The sequence below is a fragment of the Portunus trituberculatus genome, chromosome 14, assembly GCF_017591435.1.
Source record: "Portunus trituberculatus isolate SZX2019 chromosome 14, ASM1759143v1, whole genome shotgun sequence".
In the NCBI taxonomy this organism is placed as follows: domain Eukaryota; kingdom Metazoa; phylum Arthropoda; class Malacostraca; order Decapoda; family Portunidae; genus Portunus; species Portunus trituberculatus.
The window spans coordinates 16,608,936-16,631,309 of NC_059268.1; positions in this window are offsets into that span (position 1 = coordinate 16,608,936).

Below are 22,374 nucleotides of genomic sequence, written 5' to 3' on the forward strand. Positions count from 1 at the left end.
TTAACTCTTCCGATACTGAGACGCATTTTTACCTTAATTTTTTGGCATGATTAGACGATTTTATTTGCATTAGGAAGAGTATATGGATGTCAAAAGACTATTGGCCAGTCTTCACTATATCTAATCCCCACATGAGTTTCTGAAGGCATGTAAAATCGCCAAATAGTAACCAGAAGAATATGAAAACGCGTCATAGTACTGAAGAGGTTAAATCTACTGCCAGTCCACAGAAAATTCGCGTTATCGAGGAACAGGAACTATGGGAGAGCCTTGTAGCCTCGTAACAATGCGCCCTCTATGATGTAATGGTTCTTTTTACCGGAAAACTCACAGGGTGGTTTAGAAATCGGCCCCGTTTATTTTTTATGCTCGCCGCTGGCAGGGTAGGGGTCAGGAGGAAGTCACGGTTGGTGGTGTTTCGCTGGTGGTAACTGCAACACTTGCCTGAGGGTGTTGTGTTTTCTTCCGTTTCCTTTGTTTCATATAGGGAAGGGAGAGTGCACGCGGAACTCAATACAAACCTGCTTGTGCCATTCCGGTGTGGTGTGGGAAGAGGGATCAGTAAACAATGCGACGCGCAGCCTTGAGAGAAGCAAAAAGCCGAGCGCATCATGATTTACTAGGCTCGAGTCACGTGCGATCTCTATCTAGCACCACGCCGCCGCATCAACCTCGTCTGTTTACATAAGCGCAAAAAGAGTGGACCAAATTTATGGGGTGTGCTGTTTCAGAGTGGGTTAATGCGGATGCTTATGATGGTTTGGCGTGTGGTGAAGATGCTTAAAGGATGATGCAGCGTGGAGACCGAGGAGGGGGAGGCTCAGGCTGGCGAGGTAAGAAATGAAGATTTGTATAACTTTCACTAAAGCCTTTGGATAGTAGTGGTGTGGCCAGAAGAATTTCAGAATATGATCCTTTGTCTGAGCGACGTGTGGGGCCTTGGAGGACTCACGCAGCCTGCTCTCTTGACCTGCATTGCGGTGCGGAGGGATAGGACAGCATGCGGCAGGAAGGAAGTAATGGGCGGCTGGAGGAGCGAGTCGTGGCGTCTGGGTTGAAGCTCACAAAGGTGCCGCTTACAGTTTATCTTCTTGAAATCTGCGTGACTAGAATTGATATTTGCCGTCATAACTTATCCTCTCAGTTTATATTACTTTTATCATCTTAAGTTTGCTAAGACAATCTTGGTTACCTTCCTCCTCATTAGATGTCTTCGCTTTCTACATGATTTCTGTCTCCTGCACTGATCTCGATAACAAAGCTCCAGGCATTCCTAACATGGACTTCTTTACTTATTAACGGGCAGGCAGACGCATTACTCAGCTCAGTGGTTTTAAGGCAGGTTTGGGGCGACTCCAGAAAGCTTTGCGGTGACCACGTGGCATCTCAGTGCAGGCGACTTTCATCAGGTATCTTGAGACGCGACACACACGATGCGGACAAGACACCAGCGTAAGAAGACCGTGTTGCTAATTCGTTTTTCAAGGTGTGGTAATGGATGCATGACTGAGTTCACGTCGTAAATATTCACGCATGTCACCGTTGATGTCACGCAAAAACTCAAAGTTACGCGGAACAAAAGCGAATCTAACATGTATCTTATGTGCTCTCAGGAATGTTTAATGTCGCTTTTCTTTTACTTTCCTTCTCTTTATCGTGCGCGTTTATTTTGTTCGCGTATATGTTCCCGATTCACGGATGCGTTTTGCGTGTACCAGTGACTCGCACGGGCCGTTACTGACCGTTGTTTATAGCGCTACCTTGGCATCCTCTTCCTGGTCCTGGCATCTCCCACACGACGCCCAGAGCCCATCCCGCTGCCGCCACCACGCATACCACACACCCGGACCACGCAAAAACACGCCTAAAAACTGTGACGGTGAAGGCAATCAGTTGAGGTGCAAGGTAGGCTCGAATATTTAACGGCATTAGAAGTATTTCCATTCCCGTATTGGCTGTGGCGGAGGAGGCGGCGGCGGTGATGGTGGTGGTACAGTCAGTGGCCATTGTGAGGCAGATGTTCTTTAAGTTAGTCGTGGAAAACAAGCTGCTGTGGCGGTTCCAAATCACAATTCATCATAGAAAAAAGAGGAAAGGCAAAGAAAAACAAAGGCATAATCCAAAACGTTAACTAAAATCCAAAACGTTGATCAGAATCCAAACGTTGACCAGAATTAAAAACGTTGACGAGAATTAAAAACGTTGACCAGAATTAAAAACGTTGACCAGGATCCAAATGCTGATAAAAATTCAAAACGTAAACGAGAATTTACATAAAAGTCCAAAACGTTGACTAAATTCCAAACGTTGACCAGAATTCAAACGTTGACCAGAATTCAAACGTTGACCAGAATCCAAACGTTGACCAGAATTCAAACGTTGACCAGAATCCAAACGTTGACCAGAATTCAAACGTTGACCAGAATTCAAACGTTGACCAGAATTCAAACGTTGACCAGAATTCAAACGTTGACCAGAATCCAAACGTTGACCAGAATCCAAATGTCGACCAGTCTTCTTCCACGAGCGACAACCTTGGACGGAGGGCACTCATAACATCATTACCACGCCCGTGAGCTGATGCAGAACTGTCACGATACGCAGACCACCACCTTGAACTTGCAGGCAACACTCACTCGTCCCCGCCCACTTACCTCATGCCTGGAGAGCCTAAGTTTATTGAAGGCCGCGTCCCACACAGCCTCTCATTGAAGGAGCACCACGCAATATTAGCGCTGGCCTTCACATCGTGTCTAGCAGGCCTGTCACTAACCCGTTGAAGGCGTAGCGATCATGAGCCTTTTTTTTTTTTACGCTTGAGACTTGAGATTTTGAAAGCCTGTAGTAATGAATAATGGAACGTACGTGTGTGTTTTTTGCTATTACTGTATGTAGATTCTTGCTTAATAACAACTAAATGCATGAAGATACACTTGACAAGCTTATGTGACTTCCATTAGAGCCTGTTGTCGGACCTATAGCAATGAATAATGGGACTTCTGCGGGTGTTTTTTTTTTTTTTTTTGCTATTAATGATGTAAAATTTTTGCTTATTAACAACTAAAAGTATGAAAATATCCCTGACTAGCATAAGAGACTTCCACTGGAGCGTGATGTCCTATAGTAATAAATAATGGGATTTCTGTGTGTGTGTGTGTGTGTGTGTGTGTGTGTGTGTGTGTGTGTGTGTGTGTGTGTGTGTGTGTGTGTGTGTGTGTGTGTGTGTGTGTGTTTACTATTATTGATGTAGAGTCATTGCTTAACCACAAATAGAAGAAATATCCCTTGAAAACTTAATTAACTTCCATTGGAGACTGTTGGCCTTTTGACTGCTAATAAGCGAGTGAATAGTTTTTTAGCGAAACATACACGACTTTACGAGCAAAAAATACTACACCAGGCAAAAGAGAAAAGAAATAAAATACTTAACAATCTCCCTTAGTCTCAATCTAGCACAGGAGTATCTTATCAAGCTTGAAGAGAGACAGAAGCCAAAGAAGTCAAATGGTTAATGGAGGCTGAGATAAGACGGCCAAGTGCTTAAAGAATGCGATATCCAGGGCCCCATTCACCACTCGGGGCGAAGGCGTCAGGATCCCATAGGTGCTGTGTCAAGGTGAGCCTCTCCAGCAGCCCCTACCATTGTGTCCATAGAAGGGAAGAGCGCGTAGGCTGAGGCTCTTAATACACTGACGCTCCCATGATCCGATAGGAGAGGAGGCTGTTTAATGTCAGACCGTTCAGATGCTGGTGCTAGTCGTTGTGTAGTGTGTGTTACTGGAAATGTGTGTGGGGGCTCGTGTTTATACATAGTGGTGGGCTCTCTCTCTCTCTCTCTCTCTCTGAAACACACAAAGACAAAACAAAATGCAGATGACTTTATACGTATTGACTTAACTACTGATCTATAATTAACCTTTCCATTTAATTATTAGCAAATCTACATTCCAATACAGGACTTTCCGTTCATCTTTCCCTGCACTCCTTTCTCGCTATTTACGTGGCTATCGCGCCAGCCTTGTCTCAGTCAGTGGCAGTGAATCCGTGAGCAGTAAGAGGACAGGTTCAGCCCGGGCGGCCACGCGACGCACGCTGGAGGACGTCAAGCGGCCTAACCTTTGCCCGGACGTCCAGAGGTGAGGCGATAGGTGCGGCGGGAAGCCCACGCCCGTGACGGAGAGTCTTCCTGCCCCAAACATGAGCAAGGTGGCGCCGAGAAGACTAGAACCACACCCTCAGAGGCACATAATGTTTCTTCCCCTCCCTCTCTCCATCCCCTGCCTCGTGCACTGTACGCGTGTCTTCTCAGCAACACTATAGTGGACGAAGGGTGAAGACACAGCGCACACCCACTGTCCTTACAAGGCTTCCGGCACACACCCAGCACACCCGTCATTAACAAAGAAAGAAAAACAAGTCTATACACTGCAACGTTACCTTAGGACGGGAAGCAGGAAACACGCGCACCTAAGGAAGTGGAGTGAGGTGTTACAGTCCCGACCCTCGCTGAAAAGATAGACATTTGCTTGATTAATTGATGTTTCGGCGCCACTGCAGAGGTCACGTGGTCCCGCTAAGTAATAAAGATCGAAATTACATCTTGGTTATTGAGATTGAGAAAGTGAATTGGAATCTGACATTTGTGTGATCTATGAGGGGAAAAAAATAATTAATGGGCAAAGTCAGACATTTCCAGTTACGTTGCAAGGTGTACAAGTGACAGGGAAAGGAAATCTGGCTTGGTTTCTATCTTTGTCTGTCAGTCATTCTGTGTTTGTGATTGTATGCCTGTGTTTGTCTGTATCTTTGCCTGTTTTTCTGTCTTTTTGCCTTTGTGTGATTGTCTGTCTGTCTGTCTGTCTGTCTGTCTGTCTGTCTGTCTGTCTGTCTGTCTCTCTCTCTCTCTCTCTCTCTCTCTCTCTCTCTCTCTCTCTCTCTCTCTCCTCCATCAATTAACGCTTCGCTGTGCACGACTGGACGAGGCAGGCAAAAAAAATTCACACGCCTCAGATAATAATGTCTATATAAGTTCATGATATCACGGCATGACGCGGGAGGAACTTTCTTGCACACGTTCTATTTCTTACTCTTCTGAAGACTTTACCCTTTCTTTATCATTCTCCTCTATCTTATCTCAGTCCATCTCAGTCTATGTAACGCTGTGTTCCTATCTCTCCCCGTATGTCTGTGGCTACGTCTGCCTGTCAGTCATTCTGTTGATTTGTTCAGAATTAGGACATATTTGAATTCACTATTTGTTTCTCTCTCTCTCTCTCTCTCTCTCTCTCTCTCTCTCTCTCTCTCTCTCTCTCTCTCTCTCTGACAGTATATAACGCATAAAAATTCAACCACATTAGCACCTCACGAACCCATAGACACTTCAACTGCGAGGAGAAACAATGAAATCGAAACAGTTGCAGGAATTCACGGTGCCTGGTTCATTGCATCAGCGTCACGCAGGAATTCACGACCTCCTTCCTGCATGTCGCAAGGTAGCGGAAAACGAGGACTAGTGAGGATAAAAGGATACAAGCAAGGATAAAAGTGAGAAAATGTTCAAAGTCACGCACCGAATCAAAACCCAGATAAACAATAATTACGAAGGAGAAAGAGAGAGTGGGAAAAAAGATTAAATAAAAGGAAAGGTGAATGTAACAAGCCTGATAACCTTCCCCAGGTCTCCTCATGACACAAGGGCGTCTCTGCCATAATAAAAAGGGAAACGCGAGGTCGGAGCATCTGTAGGGCGGGGGAGGAGCGGCAGCGGGCAAAGGAGGGAGCAGTCGGCCTTGGTGGCGCTAAGATTGTGTTCAGGTTTTGTTCTCGTGGGCGGCCTCACCAGGGCGGAGGGCGGAGGGCGCTGTATCTGAGCGGCCTCATCTTCCTTCTCCTCCTTCCTGTTCCTTCGTTTTCTTCTTTGTATATAGTTACGTATTCCTCCTCCTCATTTTTCTTCATCTTCCTCCTCCTCATCATTTTTTTTTTTTTTCCATCTTCTCTCTCCTCTAAAGATTATTTTCATCTTTCCTCTGTTCATAACTAATATTCATTTACGAACAATTTTCTCCTCCTGCATTTATTTACTGTCTTGTTTTCCTTATTCCTTCACTTTATCATCACTATTGGTATTCTTAAGAGCAAGCACCTCCTCCTTCTCCTCCTCTTTCTCATCCTCCTCTTTCTCATCCTTCTCCTCCTATTCTTCCTTATTTGCCACTTTAATTCCCGAGAAAGCAAGAGAGGACAACAGGTAAAAAGCCACCACGTACTAATTCACAGTGATGACAGGTGTGCTCCTCTCGTTAACCTTGTGTCCTTGAAGTGTGTTATTGTTCCGTCTTATCTTGCATTACCAGCTGTCTCATGTCCGGCGCTTTCTTCTATTCCAGGATGTTGTGTTGCTTGTGGCGCTTTGTGATATCAAGATTATTAAGGTGTTGGGAAGGGAGAGGATGTGTGGTGTTGTTCATCTTATCTTTCTTTACTTTGTTGGTTGCCTGCTCTGGTTGTTGTTGTTGGTGGTGGTGGTTGTGGTGGTTGTTAGGGTGCTGGGAAGAGAGTAGTAGTAGTAGTAGTAGTAGTAGTAGTAGTAGTAGTAGTAGTAGTATAGTAGATCAGTCATTGTTCTTGTATACACACACACACACACACACACACACACACACACACACACACACACACACACACAACAATAACAACACTATGCTAATCAACCTTTACGCACCTTTCTAACTACCACGTGGCACTTTTTCCACACCTGTATATCATCAACGTAACTGGAATGCACCCTAACCTTAATCTAACCCAGCCCAGTTACTCGCATGTGCACAACAAGCAATAAAAATACACGTTGCTGTATACACTGTTCCTCTCTACTGAATGTTCTCCTCTGATACCAATACGTGATGTTTTCCTCTCTTATTTTCTCAGCAATTGATGAAATTTGCGCCCTGGTTTCATGGTCTCGTGTTCCTCTTATGCTTGTTCAGTGAATGTTGTGGTGAGGTGAAATATCTATCGTGTGTGTGTGTGTGTGTGTGTGTGTGTGTGTGTGTGTGTTACTGTTTCTGTACGTTCGTCTCTCTCTCTCTCTCTCTCTCTCTCTCTAGGCAAAAGAGATAACAATATAAGAAAATCCTAAAGACATATCGCTATTTCGCTCACAGATAAGTGGTGGTGGTGGTTGTGGTGGTGGTAATGGAGGTAATGGTGGTGATGGTAGTGGTGGTGCCTCAGGGGGGGGAGGGTCAGTAAGCTGAAGTAACCACAAGCCTTCATGTACAGTTACCTAATAAGTTATGTCACAGAATCTGGTGAAAACTTTAAGCCCAATGACATCACTAACTGGGACGAAGGTTTCATTGAGTCATTAGCAACGGGTTCAGCTTCATCATTACATCACTTCTCGTGTATTGAGTGTTTTGGGTCGAGCACCTGCAAACGGAACCTCTGAAAGCAACCCGTCTCGCTGTTCACGCTCCTCTCATCCGTGTCAAGAGAGGCAGTGAGTGTGAAAAGAAAATAACGGGAGGCCCTTTAAAGATTGTCAGTTTATTCTATGCCACAGAGATATTTTACACTAGAGAGAGAGAGAGAGAGAGAGAGAGAGAGAGAGAGAGAGAGAGAGAGAGAGAGAGAGAGAGAGAGAGAGAGAGAGAGAGAGAGAGAGAGAGAGAGAGAATAATTTTGCTCCTCTATGGTTACGCTGGGTTCTTCTTACATATAAACGCTCCATTTATAAGATTAAGTTAAGAATACTAAACTAAAATGCACTGAGAATGTTTCAGAGAGAGAGAGAGAGAGAGAGAGAGAGAAAGATTGAGTGCCCCTCCCGTTCCCTTCTCCAGGTAAATATTCGCCCGCCCTTCCCTGGCCTTGGTCTATAACAGCCGCTCCCCTCCCTTCTCTTCTCTCCTCTTCCCTTCTCCTCCTCCACCACAAATTCTATCCATTCTCTTCCAGTATTTATTCCTTCCCCTCTCTCCCTCGTTCCCTCCCTTCATCACAAGCCACCCTTCCGCCTCACATTCGTTTTATCACTTTATCTCCCACATCAACTTCTCATCTCCAGGAATCTTTTGTGTCTGAAACTTTCCATTGCTTTTCTTTTGTTCTGCTTTTTCCTTTCAAATCCTCCCTCTCATGGCCACGCCCAGGCGACCACAGCCATGACTACCGAAGCTGAAATAACAATATAACTCATTTGGATTCATCGCTACAGTCGCAAAGCTTACCTCACTCGTACCCGCAGGCAGGCACACCCACAGACCTGATTCGCTCTTAGCCACGTGTAGTTGCTGCCTAACTCACCACTACAGACTTACATACAAACCCGTAACTCTAAGATTTGTTCGTAGAAAAATCAGTTCCAACCCAAATAGTAAGCCATAAATTACCACAAACTTGACAGATCTAGGGACAAACATAACGTCAACCTTAAGGTCTTAATTTGCAACTACTTTCAACAAGCTTCAGCATATTAGAGGTGAAAGAACTTTTTATTTTTCATGACTATTAATAGTTTATGGATTCTGTACCATTAGTGAGAAAAAAACAGGAAAAACCCAACTTATCATCTCTGCAGCCATTGAAATTAAACCTGGTGAGAGAACAAAACGTTTCAAAATGCAGATATAGAGCTCAGAATACGCTAACCACAGCCACATCCCGCTACACACTCAATGAACGTGGCTACATTCACGACTATACACAGACACCCCGCTACAGACAGGGTCACAACCAGGGCGAGCCAATCGTCTCAAAAGGCGGGGCGATGCGAGGCCAGGCTGAGACTAGATGGCATTACGCATTCCTTCGCCGTCCATTGTCACCAGAGGACAGAAATACAAGCACGCGCCACCGAAGACTGCAGGTGGCCAGTGTTAGTAAGGAGTGCAGGACTTGAGGACACTAGTAAGGAGTTTGAGACAGTGAGAGGGATAGGTACCGTAGTGAACATGCTTGGTTGGACTCTGTGACCTGGTATTGCATCGCTAGTAAAGAGAGCAGGATTTGAGGACACTAACAAGGAGAAGGAGATGAAAAAAAAAAAAACGAAGGCGACATATGTATTGGTGTGAATAATCAATGAATGCATACACACACACACACACACACACACACACACACACACTCTCTCTCTCTCTCTCTCTCTCTCTCTCTCTCTCTCTCTCTCTCCTATTTCTATCAATATCTTCAGCAAGGACACTGTAACCTTCTAATACAGTGAATGTCCTTTCGAGCAGCGGCAGTGTCTGTACAAGTTCTCTTTCACCAGCAGGTCGCCTCAGGAAACTGCTGATTCACCGCCAAGGCTGAGCGGGTGCAAGACAAGCCAAGACAAGACACTCGGTAATGTTTGAAAAGTTCTCCTTGGATTAAGTATTAAGTAAGCAAGGCTGATCAGGTTCTGTCGCCCGAGGATCTGAATAAGAGCATGTATGTACAGTTTGAAGGTGTAAGATTAACCTGATGTAACCTAACTTTACCTAACCTGATCTAGCCTGAGAGAGAGAGAGAGAGAGAGAGAGAGAGAGAGAGAGAGAGAGAGAGAGAGAGAGAGAGAGAGAGAGAGAGAGAGAGAGAGAGAGAGAGAGAGAGAGAGAGAGAGAGAGAGAGAGAGAGAGAGAGAGAGAGAGAGAGAGAGAGAGAGAGAGAGAGAGAGAGAGAGAGAGAGAGAGAGAGAGAGAGAGAGAGAGAGAGAGAGAGAGAGATAATGACAGATATTATGCAGACAGACAGACAGACAGGCATACACTTACCCTCCCACCTATCTACACACACACACACACACACACACACACACACACACACACACACATAGCCACACCCGAACAAAGTCATATACAAACAGAAACAGACAGAGAGACATAATCTTTATCTTAATACGGGAGCAGTCACATAGTTGGGAGGTGAAGGGCGCGGCCTGTCCACCTCCACGAGAACTGTGACCCTGCGTGCCTTGGCGTGGCTCTCTTGGCACCGCTGGCACGCAAACACTAGGGGAAGCAAAGGACAGCAGTAGTATGGGTAATGTAATAGTACTTTGTGAACCTTGGAATGATGGAGATGAGAGGGAAAAAATAGATCACGTACATTTGCAGTAAGATGTGATGTCATATTCTACAAAATGTCAAAAAGAAAAAGAAATCTGGCAAGTATCTTCAACTATCATATCTCTGGTTCTTCTTATTCACGAAGCTCTGAATATAAGGCACTTCACTATATATTACAACCCAAACTCATTCCCATACAATTAAAGAAAGCCTTTTTTTTTTTTATCCTCAGTTCACAAACACCACCATATTGTACCAAATGTCTTGGGGCGACAATATATAGGAAGCATATACAACACGACATTACCCACTCATGAATGTAAAGTAATAAAGATGAAGGACAGTAAAGGAGAAGGCTTCCCACCACTCACCTGTCCTTCCAGACTCAGCAGGTGTCATAATGCACAGTGAACTCATGCAGAAAGTTCACACAGCTTGTTTTTCTTCACGTAATGAGCTCGTTTTTCCAGTTGCGAATGATACTTAAGTTTTTCAGTGTCTATGTAAGGAGTAGAATTTCCGTAATCCTAACGTGTCCCAAGATCGATCAAGAGAAATAGAAACAAACTGAAAAAAAAAAAATACACAAAGACGATGATCTTGTTCGCCTCTGATGGAGAATTTACCGACGGATATTACTGCTGCCATGGATACTAAAGTTGTAATGCTTAAGTTGTCACACCATAAAACCAGATTCCACTAATGCTTTCTATTACTAAGTCCTCTTAACTCTTAGCCACCCCGTACTTATATAACTGGTCCATCTTAACTTTGGGACTGAAACAGGGCAAGTGCGAGACAGGAAAGAATGAACATATATATAGCATCGTTCTCTTTTGTACTTTCCAGACCAGACTGAAAGTAAAATAAATATATATAGCATTATCCTCTTGTGTTCCTTCCTGACAAGACTGAATGTAAAATAAACAGATAAATAAAGAACTGGATAAAATAATACTGATAAACATGCATCGAAAATATCAGAGAAAACCCATCGAGGAGAAAGTCTTCAGTTAAAAGAGTGAGCTAAAGGATTGGAAAGGTTAAGTGTGTTGGGTGTGTCTGCGAGGCGATCAGGGACACACAGCAGTACCTCTGAGTCACTGAGGAGAATTAAAGGTTTGCTCAGTATGCTGGTCAGTGAAGGAAGATGCCCATGTGCCTATGAAGCCTTCCTACGTGGCTGTGAATAATGCACAATGTCTGAGGGAAGCAATACTCTATACATATGAACAAAATACATCCTAGTATCTTGACACAAATATAAACGTCTTTTTCCATATTCACACGTACGCTTTTTAAATGAGATAAGCTGTGAAGTAAGTTAACAAATATAAACATTTTTTCCATATTTACACATTCATTTTTAAGAGACAAGCTGTGAAATATGGTAAGGTTTATCTAATTGTTTTTGAGTAAGGTTTAATAAGAATAGGTTAAACTTTGCTTTTACTTGACTTTATTTTTAATTAGTTTACTGTCTTTACCTATCTTTCTATATATATACCTACCGTCTATCAACTTATCTATCTATCCATCTTTGTATCTATCTCCCTATATAAACCTATCTTTTTATCTGCACGTATAATCCTAACATGACTTCCCATCTACCTATTTATCACCTCGCTATCTACCTCCTTCTATTCACCTACCCACACATTATCAAACACATGCATCCATATAGAAATTTTATCACACTCCAGCCACTGCACACGTGTATATTTGGGTAAAATCTGCAGCTATCATTACCACAGAATAACATCCTAATTCCTGCAATGGCTGTGTATTTGTGTCTTCATTACTTTTATGAAAACATGCCAATTTTCACATCACGCTATTACACTGAGCTTGGGGTGCACTGCTGGCCACGGCTGGGTGAACATTGAGAGGCGGACAAGTTAGCTATAATACAGGTTATCTTATGGTCTAACTACCAGGCAATTTCTCACCACATTCATTAATAACTTTCTGGAATGCTCTCTTTTGAATTAGTCTCTTAAATACTTCTGCAGTTTAAAGAAAAGAAGAAAAGACGGATATGTTTTGTCTTCTCTTTCTGAGCAAACAATTTAAAGGTCTAACTTCCAGGCAATTTTTCACCACATTCATTAATAACTTTGTGGAATGCTCTCTTTTGAATTTGTCTCTTAAATAGTTTTGCCGTTAAAACAAAAGAAGAAAAGACGGATATGTTTTCCCTTTTCTTTCTGAGCAAACAACATTACAGCACTCTCAATGTTAGGTAAGAACTAAAATTAACATTACAATTAGAAGGAGGAGGAGGATAAAGAGAAAGAAGCGGAGGAGGAAAGGTGGGAAGAAGACCATCTGATGAACCACCCCCTGAAAAAAGAAGAAATAATTATAACAAGCAAACTGTTTTGAGATGTGAACACTTTAGAGGGAAGTGAGGGAAGAGGCAAAAGCTTGTGCAGTCATTGAAGAGCGACCCGGCCAACCTTTACCGCTTCGACTGTATAAAAGCGAAAAGGAGGATAAAAAGCAGCACCACCACCACCACCACCACTACCACCAACAACAACACGACAAACGACGCATACGAGACACACCAGAGGGATGAAGGAGGAAGGAGGGAGGAGTAGGGAGGAGCAAGTAAGAGTGAAAGTAATAGCATAGCAGGATGCAGCCCAGGTGAATCTAGAGCAACCTGTGAGGACCTGTTACCTGTTACCTGTGCTATGGGAAGAGAGGGAAGGTCAGTGGGGGGGGGATAGAGAGGGACGAGGTGACCAGGGAGGAAAAAGGCAAGGTGAAGGGGACGATGGCTGAGTGGAGATTGCTGTAGTAGTAGTAGTAGTAGTAGTAGTAGTAGTAGTAGTAGTAGTAGTAGTAGTAGTAGTAGTAGTAGTAGTAGTAGTTGTAGTTATCGGAGTAGTAGTTATAGGAGGAGGAGGAGGAGGAGGAGGAGGAGGAGGAGGAGGAGGACAAGAAGAAAAGAAGAAGAAGAAGAAGAAGAAGAAGAAGAAGAAGAAGAAGAAGAAGAAGAAGAAGAAGAAGAAGAAGAAGAAGAAGAAGAAGAAGAAGAAGAAGAAGAAGAAGAAGAAGAAGAAGAAGAAGAAGAAGAAGAAGAAGAAGAAGAAGAAGAAAAGAAAAGAAGAAGAAGAAGAAGAAGAAGAAGAAGAAGAAGAAGAAGAAGAAAAAGGAAAGGAGAAGAAAGAAGGAGAAGGGGAAGGAGAAGGAGTTGGAGGAAAAGGAAAACGAAAATGAAAAGAAACAGGAGAAGGAGAAGGAGAAGAAAGAGAGGAAGGAGAAGGAGGATGCAAGTGAATAAAGAAATAAATGAAAATAAAGGAGACAGTCAAAAGCGTGTAAGTGTCTGGATGAGACTGAGGAGGAGGAGGAGGAGGAGGAGGAGGAGGAGGAGGAGGAGGAGGAGGAGGAGGAGGAGGAGGAGGAGGAGGGAAGATGGAATTTACTACTGAAGGCTTCTGGAAATTAATGGTGATGATAATAATGGTTCCTGGTTTTTTTTACACTGTTACTTTCTTCATCCACATCCCACTGGCTCACTCCTCCCTCTCACTTACGCAAAGGTGTATATATTGGGTGCTTGCTTACCTAAAGTGAAGGGGATATCTCTCTCTCTCTCTCTCTCTCTCTCTACACAATAGTATCTTCATTTTCTCCCTTTATTTAATGTATTTCTCCCTCTTTTTCAATTATTACTTCTTTTCTTTAATTTTTCTTTTAGTTATATCCATCTTTCACCTTTTTCTCTTGTTATCATTGAGTTTTCATATCTTAATACGCTTTTCTTATCAAATGATCCGGTGTGAACATTCTCTCTCTCTCTCTCTCTCACTTAGTCAATTCCCTGTCTTGTCTGCTTCATTTTATCTCAGCTTCTCTTAACCAAACTTACTCACATCAGGATACAACTCAGTGCCAAGCTTTCACGAGGCACTGGAAACACAAGAGACCCTCTGGCAACCTTCGCAACGCTACAGGAGCTGAGGTGCGCTGGACGAGCTACTGATACAAAAAGTAACTGGGAGCTCTGGGACTACTGGGGTAAACTAGTAACCTATATGGATACACCAGGTCAACAAGCACCCCACTCCAATATCAATGTACCTTACTGTTATGGGAGGGTTATGTACTGGAGGCTACAGAGGAAGGCTGGGAGTACCTAAGGCTTGAGTATAGAGAATGAAGCGCCCACCTGCGTGTGACTAAGTGTTTGTGTAGTAGGAGAAGTGAGGGGATAAGAGACTGGTTGGCTGGTTCGTGGTGCGTCTGTCTCGTGACCTACTTGATTCTAGTAGAGTAGCTAGAGGAGGAGGGGTAGTAGTGGTACTAGTAGTAGTAGTGGGAAGAAGAGGAGCAGTAGCACAAACACAAGGGAATGTAAAGGAAGAACAGATAGCAGGAAACTTATTAATGTTTAAACTGATGTACTGTATAATTTGTAGAGTAAGATGATAGCATGGAGGAGGAGGAGGAGGAGGAGGAGGAGGAGGAGGAGGAGGAGGAGGAGGAGGAGGAGGAGGAGGAGGAGGAGGAGGAGGAGGAGGAGGAGGAGGAGGAGGAGGAGGAGGAGGAGGAGGAGGAGGAGGAGGAGGAGGAGGAGGAGGAGGAGGAGGATCTCTCTCTCTCTCTCTCTCTCTCTCTCTCTCTCTCTCTCTCTCTCTCTCTCTCTCTCTCTCTCTCTCTCTCTCTCTCTCTCTCTCTCTCTCTCTCTCTCTCTCTGAATGAATGGTGGGCGTGGTAGTAACGTAGCTTCATGGTGTGGCCTTCAGAGCAATCGCTACTTACTAATCTGGACGTTACTGTACATTAAGACGCCAGCTGAGTTACCACCAATGACACACACAGCCTTGCACTGAACGCTATCATTAGATTGTGACAGTGTGTTCCGACAAGCACAGTGAAAAAACCAGTGCCTCCCAGTTCACAGTCAACATAAGGGTGGTAAATGCTGTGTTTCTCCTGTTCCTCCTCCTGTTGTTGCTCCTCCTCTTCTTCCTTCTCTTACTCCTTCTCCTCCTTCTGTATTTCTTCCTTTTTTTGTCTCTTTCTCTTTCTTCTGTAGCTCTTACTTTTTTTGTTTTCATCTCCTCCTCCTTCTCCTTCTGTATTTCCTCCTTTTTGTCTCCTCCTCCTCCTCTTCTTTCTGTATTTCTTACTTTTCTATCTCCTCCTCCTCCTCCTCCTGCTCCTCCTCCTCCTGTATTTCTTCCTTCTTGTCTTCTCCTCCTCCTCCTTTTCTTTCTGTAGTTCTTACTTTTTTTTGCCTCATTTTACTCCTCCTCCTCCTCCTCCTCCTCCTCCTCCTCCTCCTCCTCCTCCTGCTCCTTCTCCTCCTCCTCCTCCTCCTCCTCCTCCTTAGTTACAAGGGAAAAGGGAAGTGCTTCAGTTTCACGAACGTCATTGAAGAGACCTTTTGTTTAGCTAGAGAGAGAGAAAAAAAAATGTTTCCTTGTTTTCTTCACTCAAGGAAATAAAAAAATAGCTGGTTTTGTTTTCATCTATTTTTTTGCGCCCTTGAATAACAATGAATCTCTTGAACGTATAAAAAATGATAAAAAAAAAAAAAACCCTCAAATATTCATGCCCATTCAGAGAGAGAGAGAGAGAGAGAGAGTATAGTTCTAAGTTTATAATTAATATTGTAGTACTTTAAGTCAAGCAGCGGGGTGAGTTTTCAGATAGAGAATACCAAAATATCCTCTTTAACTCATAAATCCCCAATATATGTTGTATATCTAGTATTAATAAAAAAAAAAAAAAAAAGAGAGAGAAAGAGAGAAAGCACTTATTCTTCACTCCCTTTAGCTTTCTTATCTCATTGCCAATTTTCCCTTCGTTACTTTGACAGTCGGGTCTTTTCTCTAATTGGCGTCTCCTCTTCCTGTGTCAATTTTTCCAGTTTTTTTCTGTTCTTTTTTTTTTATCTTTTCGTTGATCACGTGTAGTCAAAATGTCGCCACGAACTTGCTGCGCTAAACAATTAAAACAATAAGCAGGAAATAACATTAAGATTTTCAGGAAGTCCGCGTAACTAGAAGGCAAAAAAAAAAAAAAAAAAAGGTGATAATTGATAGATAAAATGCAAACAATAAACAATAATGATATATAACATCAACAGGTGATAAAACACCAACAACAATAACAACACCACCACCACCAATCACCACAATCACAACACTAATAACAACAACAACAACAACAACAACAACATCAACAGGAAAGAAAACACCAACAACAGCATTTAACAACACCACCACCACCACCACCACTACCACAACAACAACAACAACAATAACAACATTATTAGTAAAGAAAACACCAATAGCAACATTATCAACACCACCACCACCACAACCACAACAACAACAACAACAACAACAACAACAACAACAACAACAACAACAACAACAACAACAACAAAAGCTGCTACCATGATCCGCCTTGAACCACAATAAAAACGAGGACTTGGCAAGGAAACATAGAGAAAATAAATAAGTACAATTAAGTCTTAGTGAAATTACTGTGTTATTGTGAATCTAATACAATTTTTTTCGTCCCAAATCCAGATGAGATTATTGAACGTGGTGGTGGGGAAAAAAAATACTGTGACATGGAGGAGGAGGAGGAGGAGGAGGAGGAGGAGGAGGAGGAGGAGGAGGAGGAAAAGAGGAGGAAAAGAGGAGGAGAAGGAGGAGGAAAAAGACAAGGAAGACGAGGAGGAGGAGGAAAAAGAAGTGAAGGAGGAGGAGGAGGAGGAGGAGGAGAAGGAGAAGGAGGAGGAGAAGGAAAAAATGGAGGACAAGGAGGAGGAGGAAAAAGAGGAGAAGGAGGAGGGAAAAGACAAGGAGGACAAGGAGGACGAGGAGGAGGAAAAAGAAGTGGAGATGGAAAAAGAGGAGGAGGATAAGAAAAAAAACTACAATAGAGAGATAAACACATTAGAAAGAACGAGAATAGGAAGAAGGAAAAAAAAAGATGAACAGGAAGGAGGACGAAGAGAAAGATAAATAAAGAAAATTACGAGAGAGATAGAAGCGTTAGCAAGAACAAGAATAGAAAAAGAAGAAAAAAAAGGATGAATGAGGAGGAGGAGGAGGAGGAGGAGGAGGAGGAGGAGGAGGAGGAGGAGGAGGAGGAGGAAGAAGAAGAAGAAGAGGAGGAGGAAGAGGAAGAGGAGGAGGAAGAGGAAGAGGAGGAGGAAGAGGAAGAGGAGGATTTAAATGAGGAGGAGAAGAAAAAAAGGAGGAGGAGAAGGAAAAGGAGAAAAAGAAGGAGAAGGAGGAAAAAAAAGGAGGAGGAGGAGGCGAAAAAAAGGAAGAAGAGGAGAGTTTAATACCCTAATTCAACTCCCTAATGGAAAGACTCACCGGGGATCGAACCCTTGACTCCAACTAACATTAAAGGCACACACTACCACACCACTGGGACAACAATGATCACCACGCGCCAGGCTGGAATGCTGTCAGTGCCATACACCCACCAGGAACTGTCCAGAGAGAGAAGGGAGCAGGATCTGGACACGGCTGGACTCAACTAGATTCGTCGAGTACTGAGGTTTTGTACTCGCTGGATGGGGTGTTAGCTCTCCCCTCACTTAACTCCTTAATACTGGGACATTGGACATTGGGGTTTATGTACGATTAGACCATTTTATTGACATTTGGTAGGGTCTATGGAGGTTTGAAGATTAATGGCCACAGTCTTTACTATTTTAATCCCTTCATAAGTTTCTGAAGCTGTATAAAAGTGCCAAATAGTAAGCAGAAGAAATATGGAAACACGTCATGGTACTAGGATACAATTTTACTTTGAGATATGTGTATGATTTGACCATTTTATTGACATTTAGTAGGGTTTTTTGGAGGTTTGAAGATTAATGGTCACAGTCTTCACTATTTAACTCCACATAAGTTTCTGAAGCTGCATAAAATCACCAAATAGTAAGAAGAATTAATATGGAAGCGTGTCATGGTACACTCAAGAGGTTAATATTGAATCTAAGCTTATGCAAGTGGGGAGGAAATTCAGCATTCACATTTACAGATTGCATTTTTTCTGATTTTTTATTCCATTATATTTGCCAGACACAGCGTTACTTCTTCCCTCACAATGATACTGGATGAGAGTTTACAGAAGAGTGCATTTTTTCTTGTCTTATTTTCATTACATTTACCAGACTGGGCGTTACTTCTCCGCTCACCGACTAATACTAAGCATGAGATTATGGAAGACTGCACCTTTTCTGACCTTTTTTTTTTTTTATCATATTTACCGGATTGGGCGTTGCTTTGCTCTTAGAATTATACGGAACACAATGCGAGTTACTACGAATCATCTCTTTTCTTAATCCTCTCTTCCTCTCCTTCTCCTCCTCTTCTTCTTTAACTTCCAGCAGGTGTAGCCATCTGGTTGGGAGCAAGACCTAACAGGCAGGGTGATATAAAAAGTAGCATAACCAACTGTCAGAATCCTGTTTGCAGTCTGAGGGCGCAGCAGGTCACGTCCTGGATGGAGTTTGCGTCTGTTAGCTAACCTGGGGAGTTCTTTGTATCTTCCCTCGAGAGCTTTTAGTGCGATCCAGGTCCATATTTAGAAATGCTTTGCTCTCTCACCAAGACTATTTTCCAAGGCCACAGAGATGATTAGCGGGGTTTTCAAGAGTGTTTGTCCAGTTAATAATATAGAAATCTGGTCAATCTGCTTCTAAAACCGTGAAAAACGTCTTAAAAACTCGTGTAAATATAAATGAAGCCTTTTGAAATAGTGTAGGTGAAGAGCAGAAGTGTTTGAGAATACAAGCTCTACACGTTAGCAAGTTTCCAAAAAGTGCCAATGACAGTTCAGCAAGTATTCAGCATCAACAGGAAAGTCATTCACGGGAAGCTGACAAATTTCCATGACCTTTACAAACGGTCCTTATGAAAGAGCAAAAGCGTTCTAAAAAATACAGGTACTTAGAATAATTAACCTGCTTAGCCTAAAGACCTAGCTTGGTTTTTTGGAGTAAATTACCTGACAGCCTATCCAATCCCTTTCTTTCAGGGTCACGTTGGTCACTCACTGCACACGCAAGGCAGCACGTAGGGAGGTCACACCAGCACCAACACCACCACCACCACCACCACCACCACCACCACCACCACCAGCACGACGAACGAGGCTACGAGAATCACGAAAAATGTCCTGATCTCCAACCTTCCTCACCCCAACCTCGCCACAACTCGAGGACGTGTGGGTGTGTTAGTGCGTGGGTGTGGTGCTGGATGTGGTGGTTGTGGTGGTTGTGGTGGTGTGTAAGTGTGTTTTTATGAGATTTTAAACCTTTATTATCTCTATGTAGCTTGTTTGGGTGATTCTTTGTCATTCTCTATTGCATTTTTCTGTTGCTATAGTTTGGGTTATTTTGGTTTGAGTTGGTGTTTTGTTCTTAGATAATGTTAGTATCTTGTAAAAAAACGGCGGTGTCTATCTTCTTCTTCTTCTTCTTCTTCTTCTTCTTCTTCTTTTTCTTCTTCCTTTCTCGTTTCTTTCATGTTTATCACCTTGTATAGAATCGTTTGTTTCTTTTGATTCTTCTTTCATTTCTTCTTCCACTTTCCCTTTCACACGCACGCACGACATAATTAAATCCCTTTCTTCTTCTCATCCTCCTCCTCCTCCTCCTCCTCCTCCACAAAACTTTCACTTTCCTTCGCTTCCTTTTCTACTTTTATCTCTGTTATTATATTCTTTACTTTCTTCTTATTCTCCTTAACATTTTTTCTTTTCCTCCCTACACACACACACACACACACACACACACACACACACACACACACACACACACACACACACACACACACACATTTAAACCAGCTCACCTCTCTTTACTCCTCACCCCCACAAGACTCCTTTCTCCCTTCTCCCCTCCCTGACCCACCCCTTTCCCCTTCCTCCCCTCCCCTAGCGCCCCGCCCTCCACCAGTCAGCCAGCCAGCCACCCAGCACAAGGCAGACCACGAACCAAAATCCCCCCCCCAAACAAACTGTACCTGGACAAAAACACCAAAAGACTTCTCTCTCTCTCTCTCTCTCTCTCCAACTGAACACTGCCAGGTCTGACTAACGCTCTCGCCATTCCTGTCTGCTTTTACTCTCTCGCCTCTACTATTTACTGAACGCGCGTCACACCCTCTTGCCTCCTTACTACTGATATTTATTACTATTTGCGTTTCCTCTCTCGGATTCCTGGAGTGTCACTAACGCTATGCCAGACTGTGAGTAACTAAGGGTTTGAGTTTGTACGCTACGCCATCTCTCTCTCTCTCTCTCTCTCTCTCTCTCTCTCTCTCTCTCTCTCTCTCTCTCTCTCATGCTTGTTTGCGTGACTAGAAAATGATTTTTGCTTTGCCGAGAGAGAGAGAGAGAGAGAGAGAGAGAGAGAGAGAGAGAGAGAGAGAGAGAGAGAGAGAGAGAGAGTTACATAATCAATACCTAACAAATATAGAAGCAAAGTGTAACAGGAGCATAAAAACATATCGTAACAAAACAATAAAGAAAACAAGAATGCAATAAACCAAAAAAAAAAAAAAAAAAAAAAAAAAAAAAAATCACTGACAAGACAAGGAAAATATGTAAAAATGAATAAATGGATAAAACAAAGAGGTTAATCTGGACACACCTTAATTAGTATGAATACGATTATGAATAACAATATGAGTAAATGCACGAGTTATGAGAATTGGGAAGTAAATATGGGCTCAATGTAAATAGAAGTATGAGATTGAGTTTTATTTTTATATATATAAGAGGGACAACTACCAAGGGCAAAAAAAAAAAAAAAAAAATTGAATATTAGTTAAAAAGGCCAATTTGTATGAGTGTAAGGAGTGTAATAAGTGTAATAAGTGTAACAGGAACATCATTGCAAGTATGGTGTATAAAAATAAGGTCTGATGTTCACCCGCGAGGCCTCAATTAGTATTTAACAGGCACATCACACCTTGTGCTATAGTCAACGGTAACAGCAATAGTAGTAGTGGTGGTGGTGGTGGTGACCCATATGTAAGTAGAAGGGGAAAGTGAGCCCCTTAGTGACAAGAAGACAATGACCTTTCCCTCACAACCACCACCACCACCACCACCGCCACTACCACCGCCACCAGTTCACTCAGGCAGCAAGGTCGGCAAGGGAACGATAGATAAATATATATAAGAGGTTACCGTGTTATTTCGTCCCTATATATATATATATAAAAGAACAAGTTATTAGATTGAGTAAATGCTGCCATATGACTGAGGCCGTTTAGGTGTGTTAAAATGTAAGGAGGTAAATAAATACAGGAATAAAAAGTGGTTTTCGTTTGGTATGGTGTCTTATGGGGAGGATTAGGCGCAGGAGAAGGAGGAGGAGGAGGAGGAGGAGGAGGAGGAGGAGGAGGAGGAGGAGGAGGAGGAGGAGGAGGAGGAGGAGGAGGATAATACAGTGTTATTGAAGTATCAGGTAACAGTTTGTCCTTTGATAGTAGTAGTAGTAGTAGTAGTAGTAGTAGTAGTAGTAGTAGTAGTAGTAGTAGTAGTAGTAGTAGTAGGAGAGCTGGTATAAATGATAATAAAAGTGTTTGTAACGGAATGGTGGTGGTGGTGGTGATGGTGTTGGTGTTGGTGTTGGTGTTGGTGTTGGTAGTGGTGGTGGTGTTGGTGTGGTGGTGATTGTGATGATGGTGGTGGTGGTGATGGTGGTGGTGGTGGTGGTGGTGATGGTGTTGTGGTGTGCTCAGAAAAATCACCACCACAGTTTACTTTCAACATGGAGCATTTTGACTGAACAGTTTACAATGAGACTGATTCAACTTTTTGTACGCTTCTAAACGAAAAGAAGCGGGTGAAGCTTACTGTGAAACCCGATAAAAGGTAAAGTGGTTTTGTTGGTTAGCTAGCAAACGAGATAAGTAACTGGAACCGCAGAAAAAATATCTTACAAACCACATAATGATAAAAATAATGGCTACAGAACACACTCCACACGTCTTTCATTCTATCCCGCCTTCATTCATTCATCACCTTCCAGCACAAGAGTCGCGGCAGTGGCAGTAGTAACACAGGTCTTGCCATCAGTACTCACTCAAGCATTCAGACAGCCAGGCTAGCCGCTATAACACGTTTTTGTTCCCTCATGTTACCAATTACATCTGCCGCTAGTGTGTGTGCTCTTCACTGCGCTTCACTGCTTGTTTCAAATCGTCTTGGATAACTAATTACACACACACACACACACACACACACACACACACACACACACACACACACACACACACACACACATGCACGCACAGGCAAGCACACACAC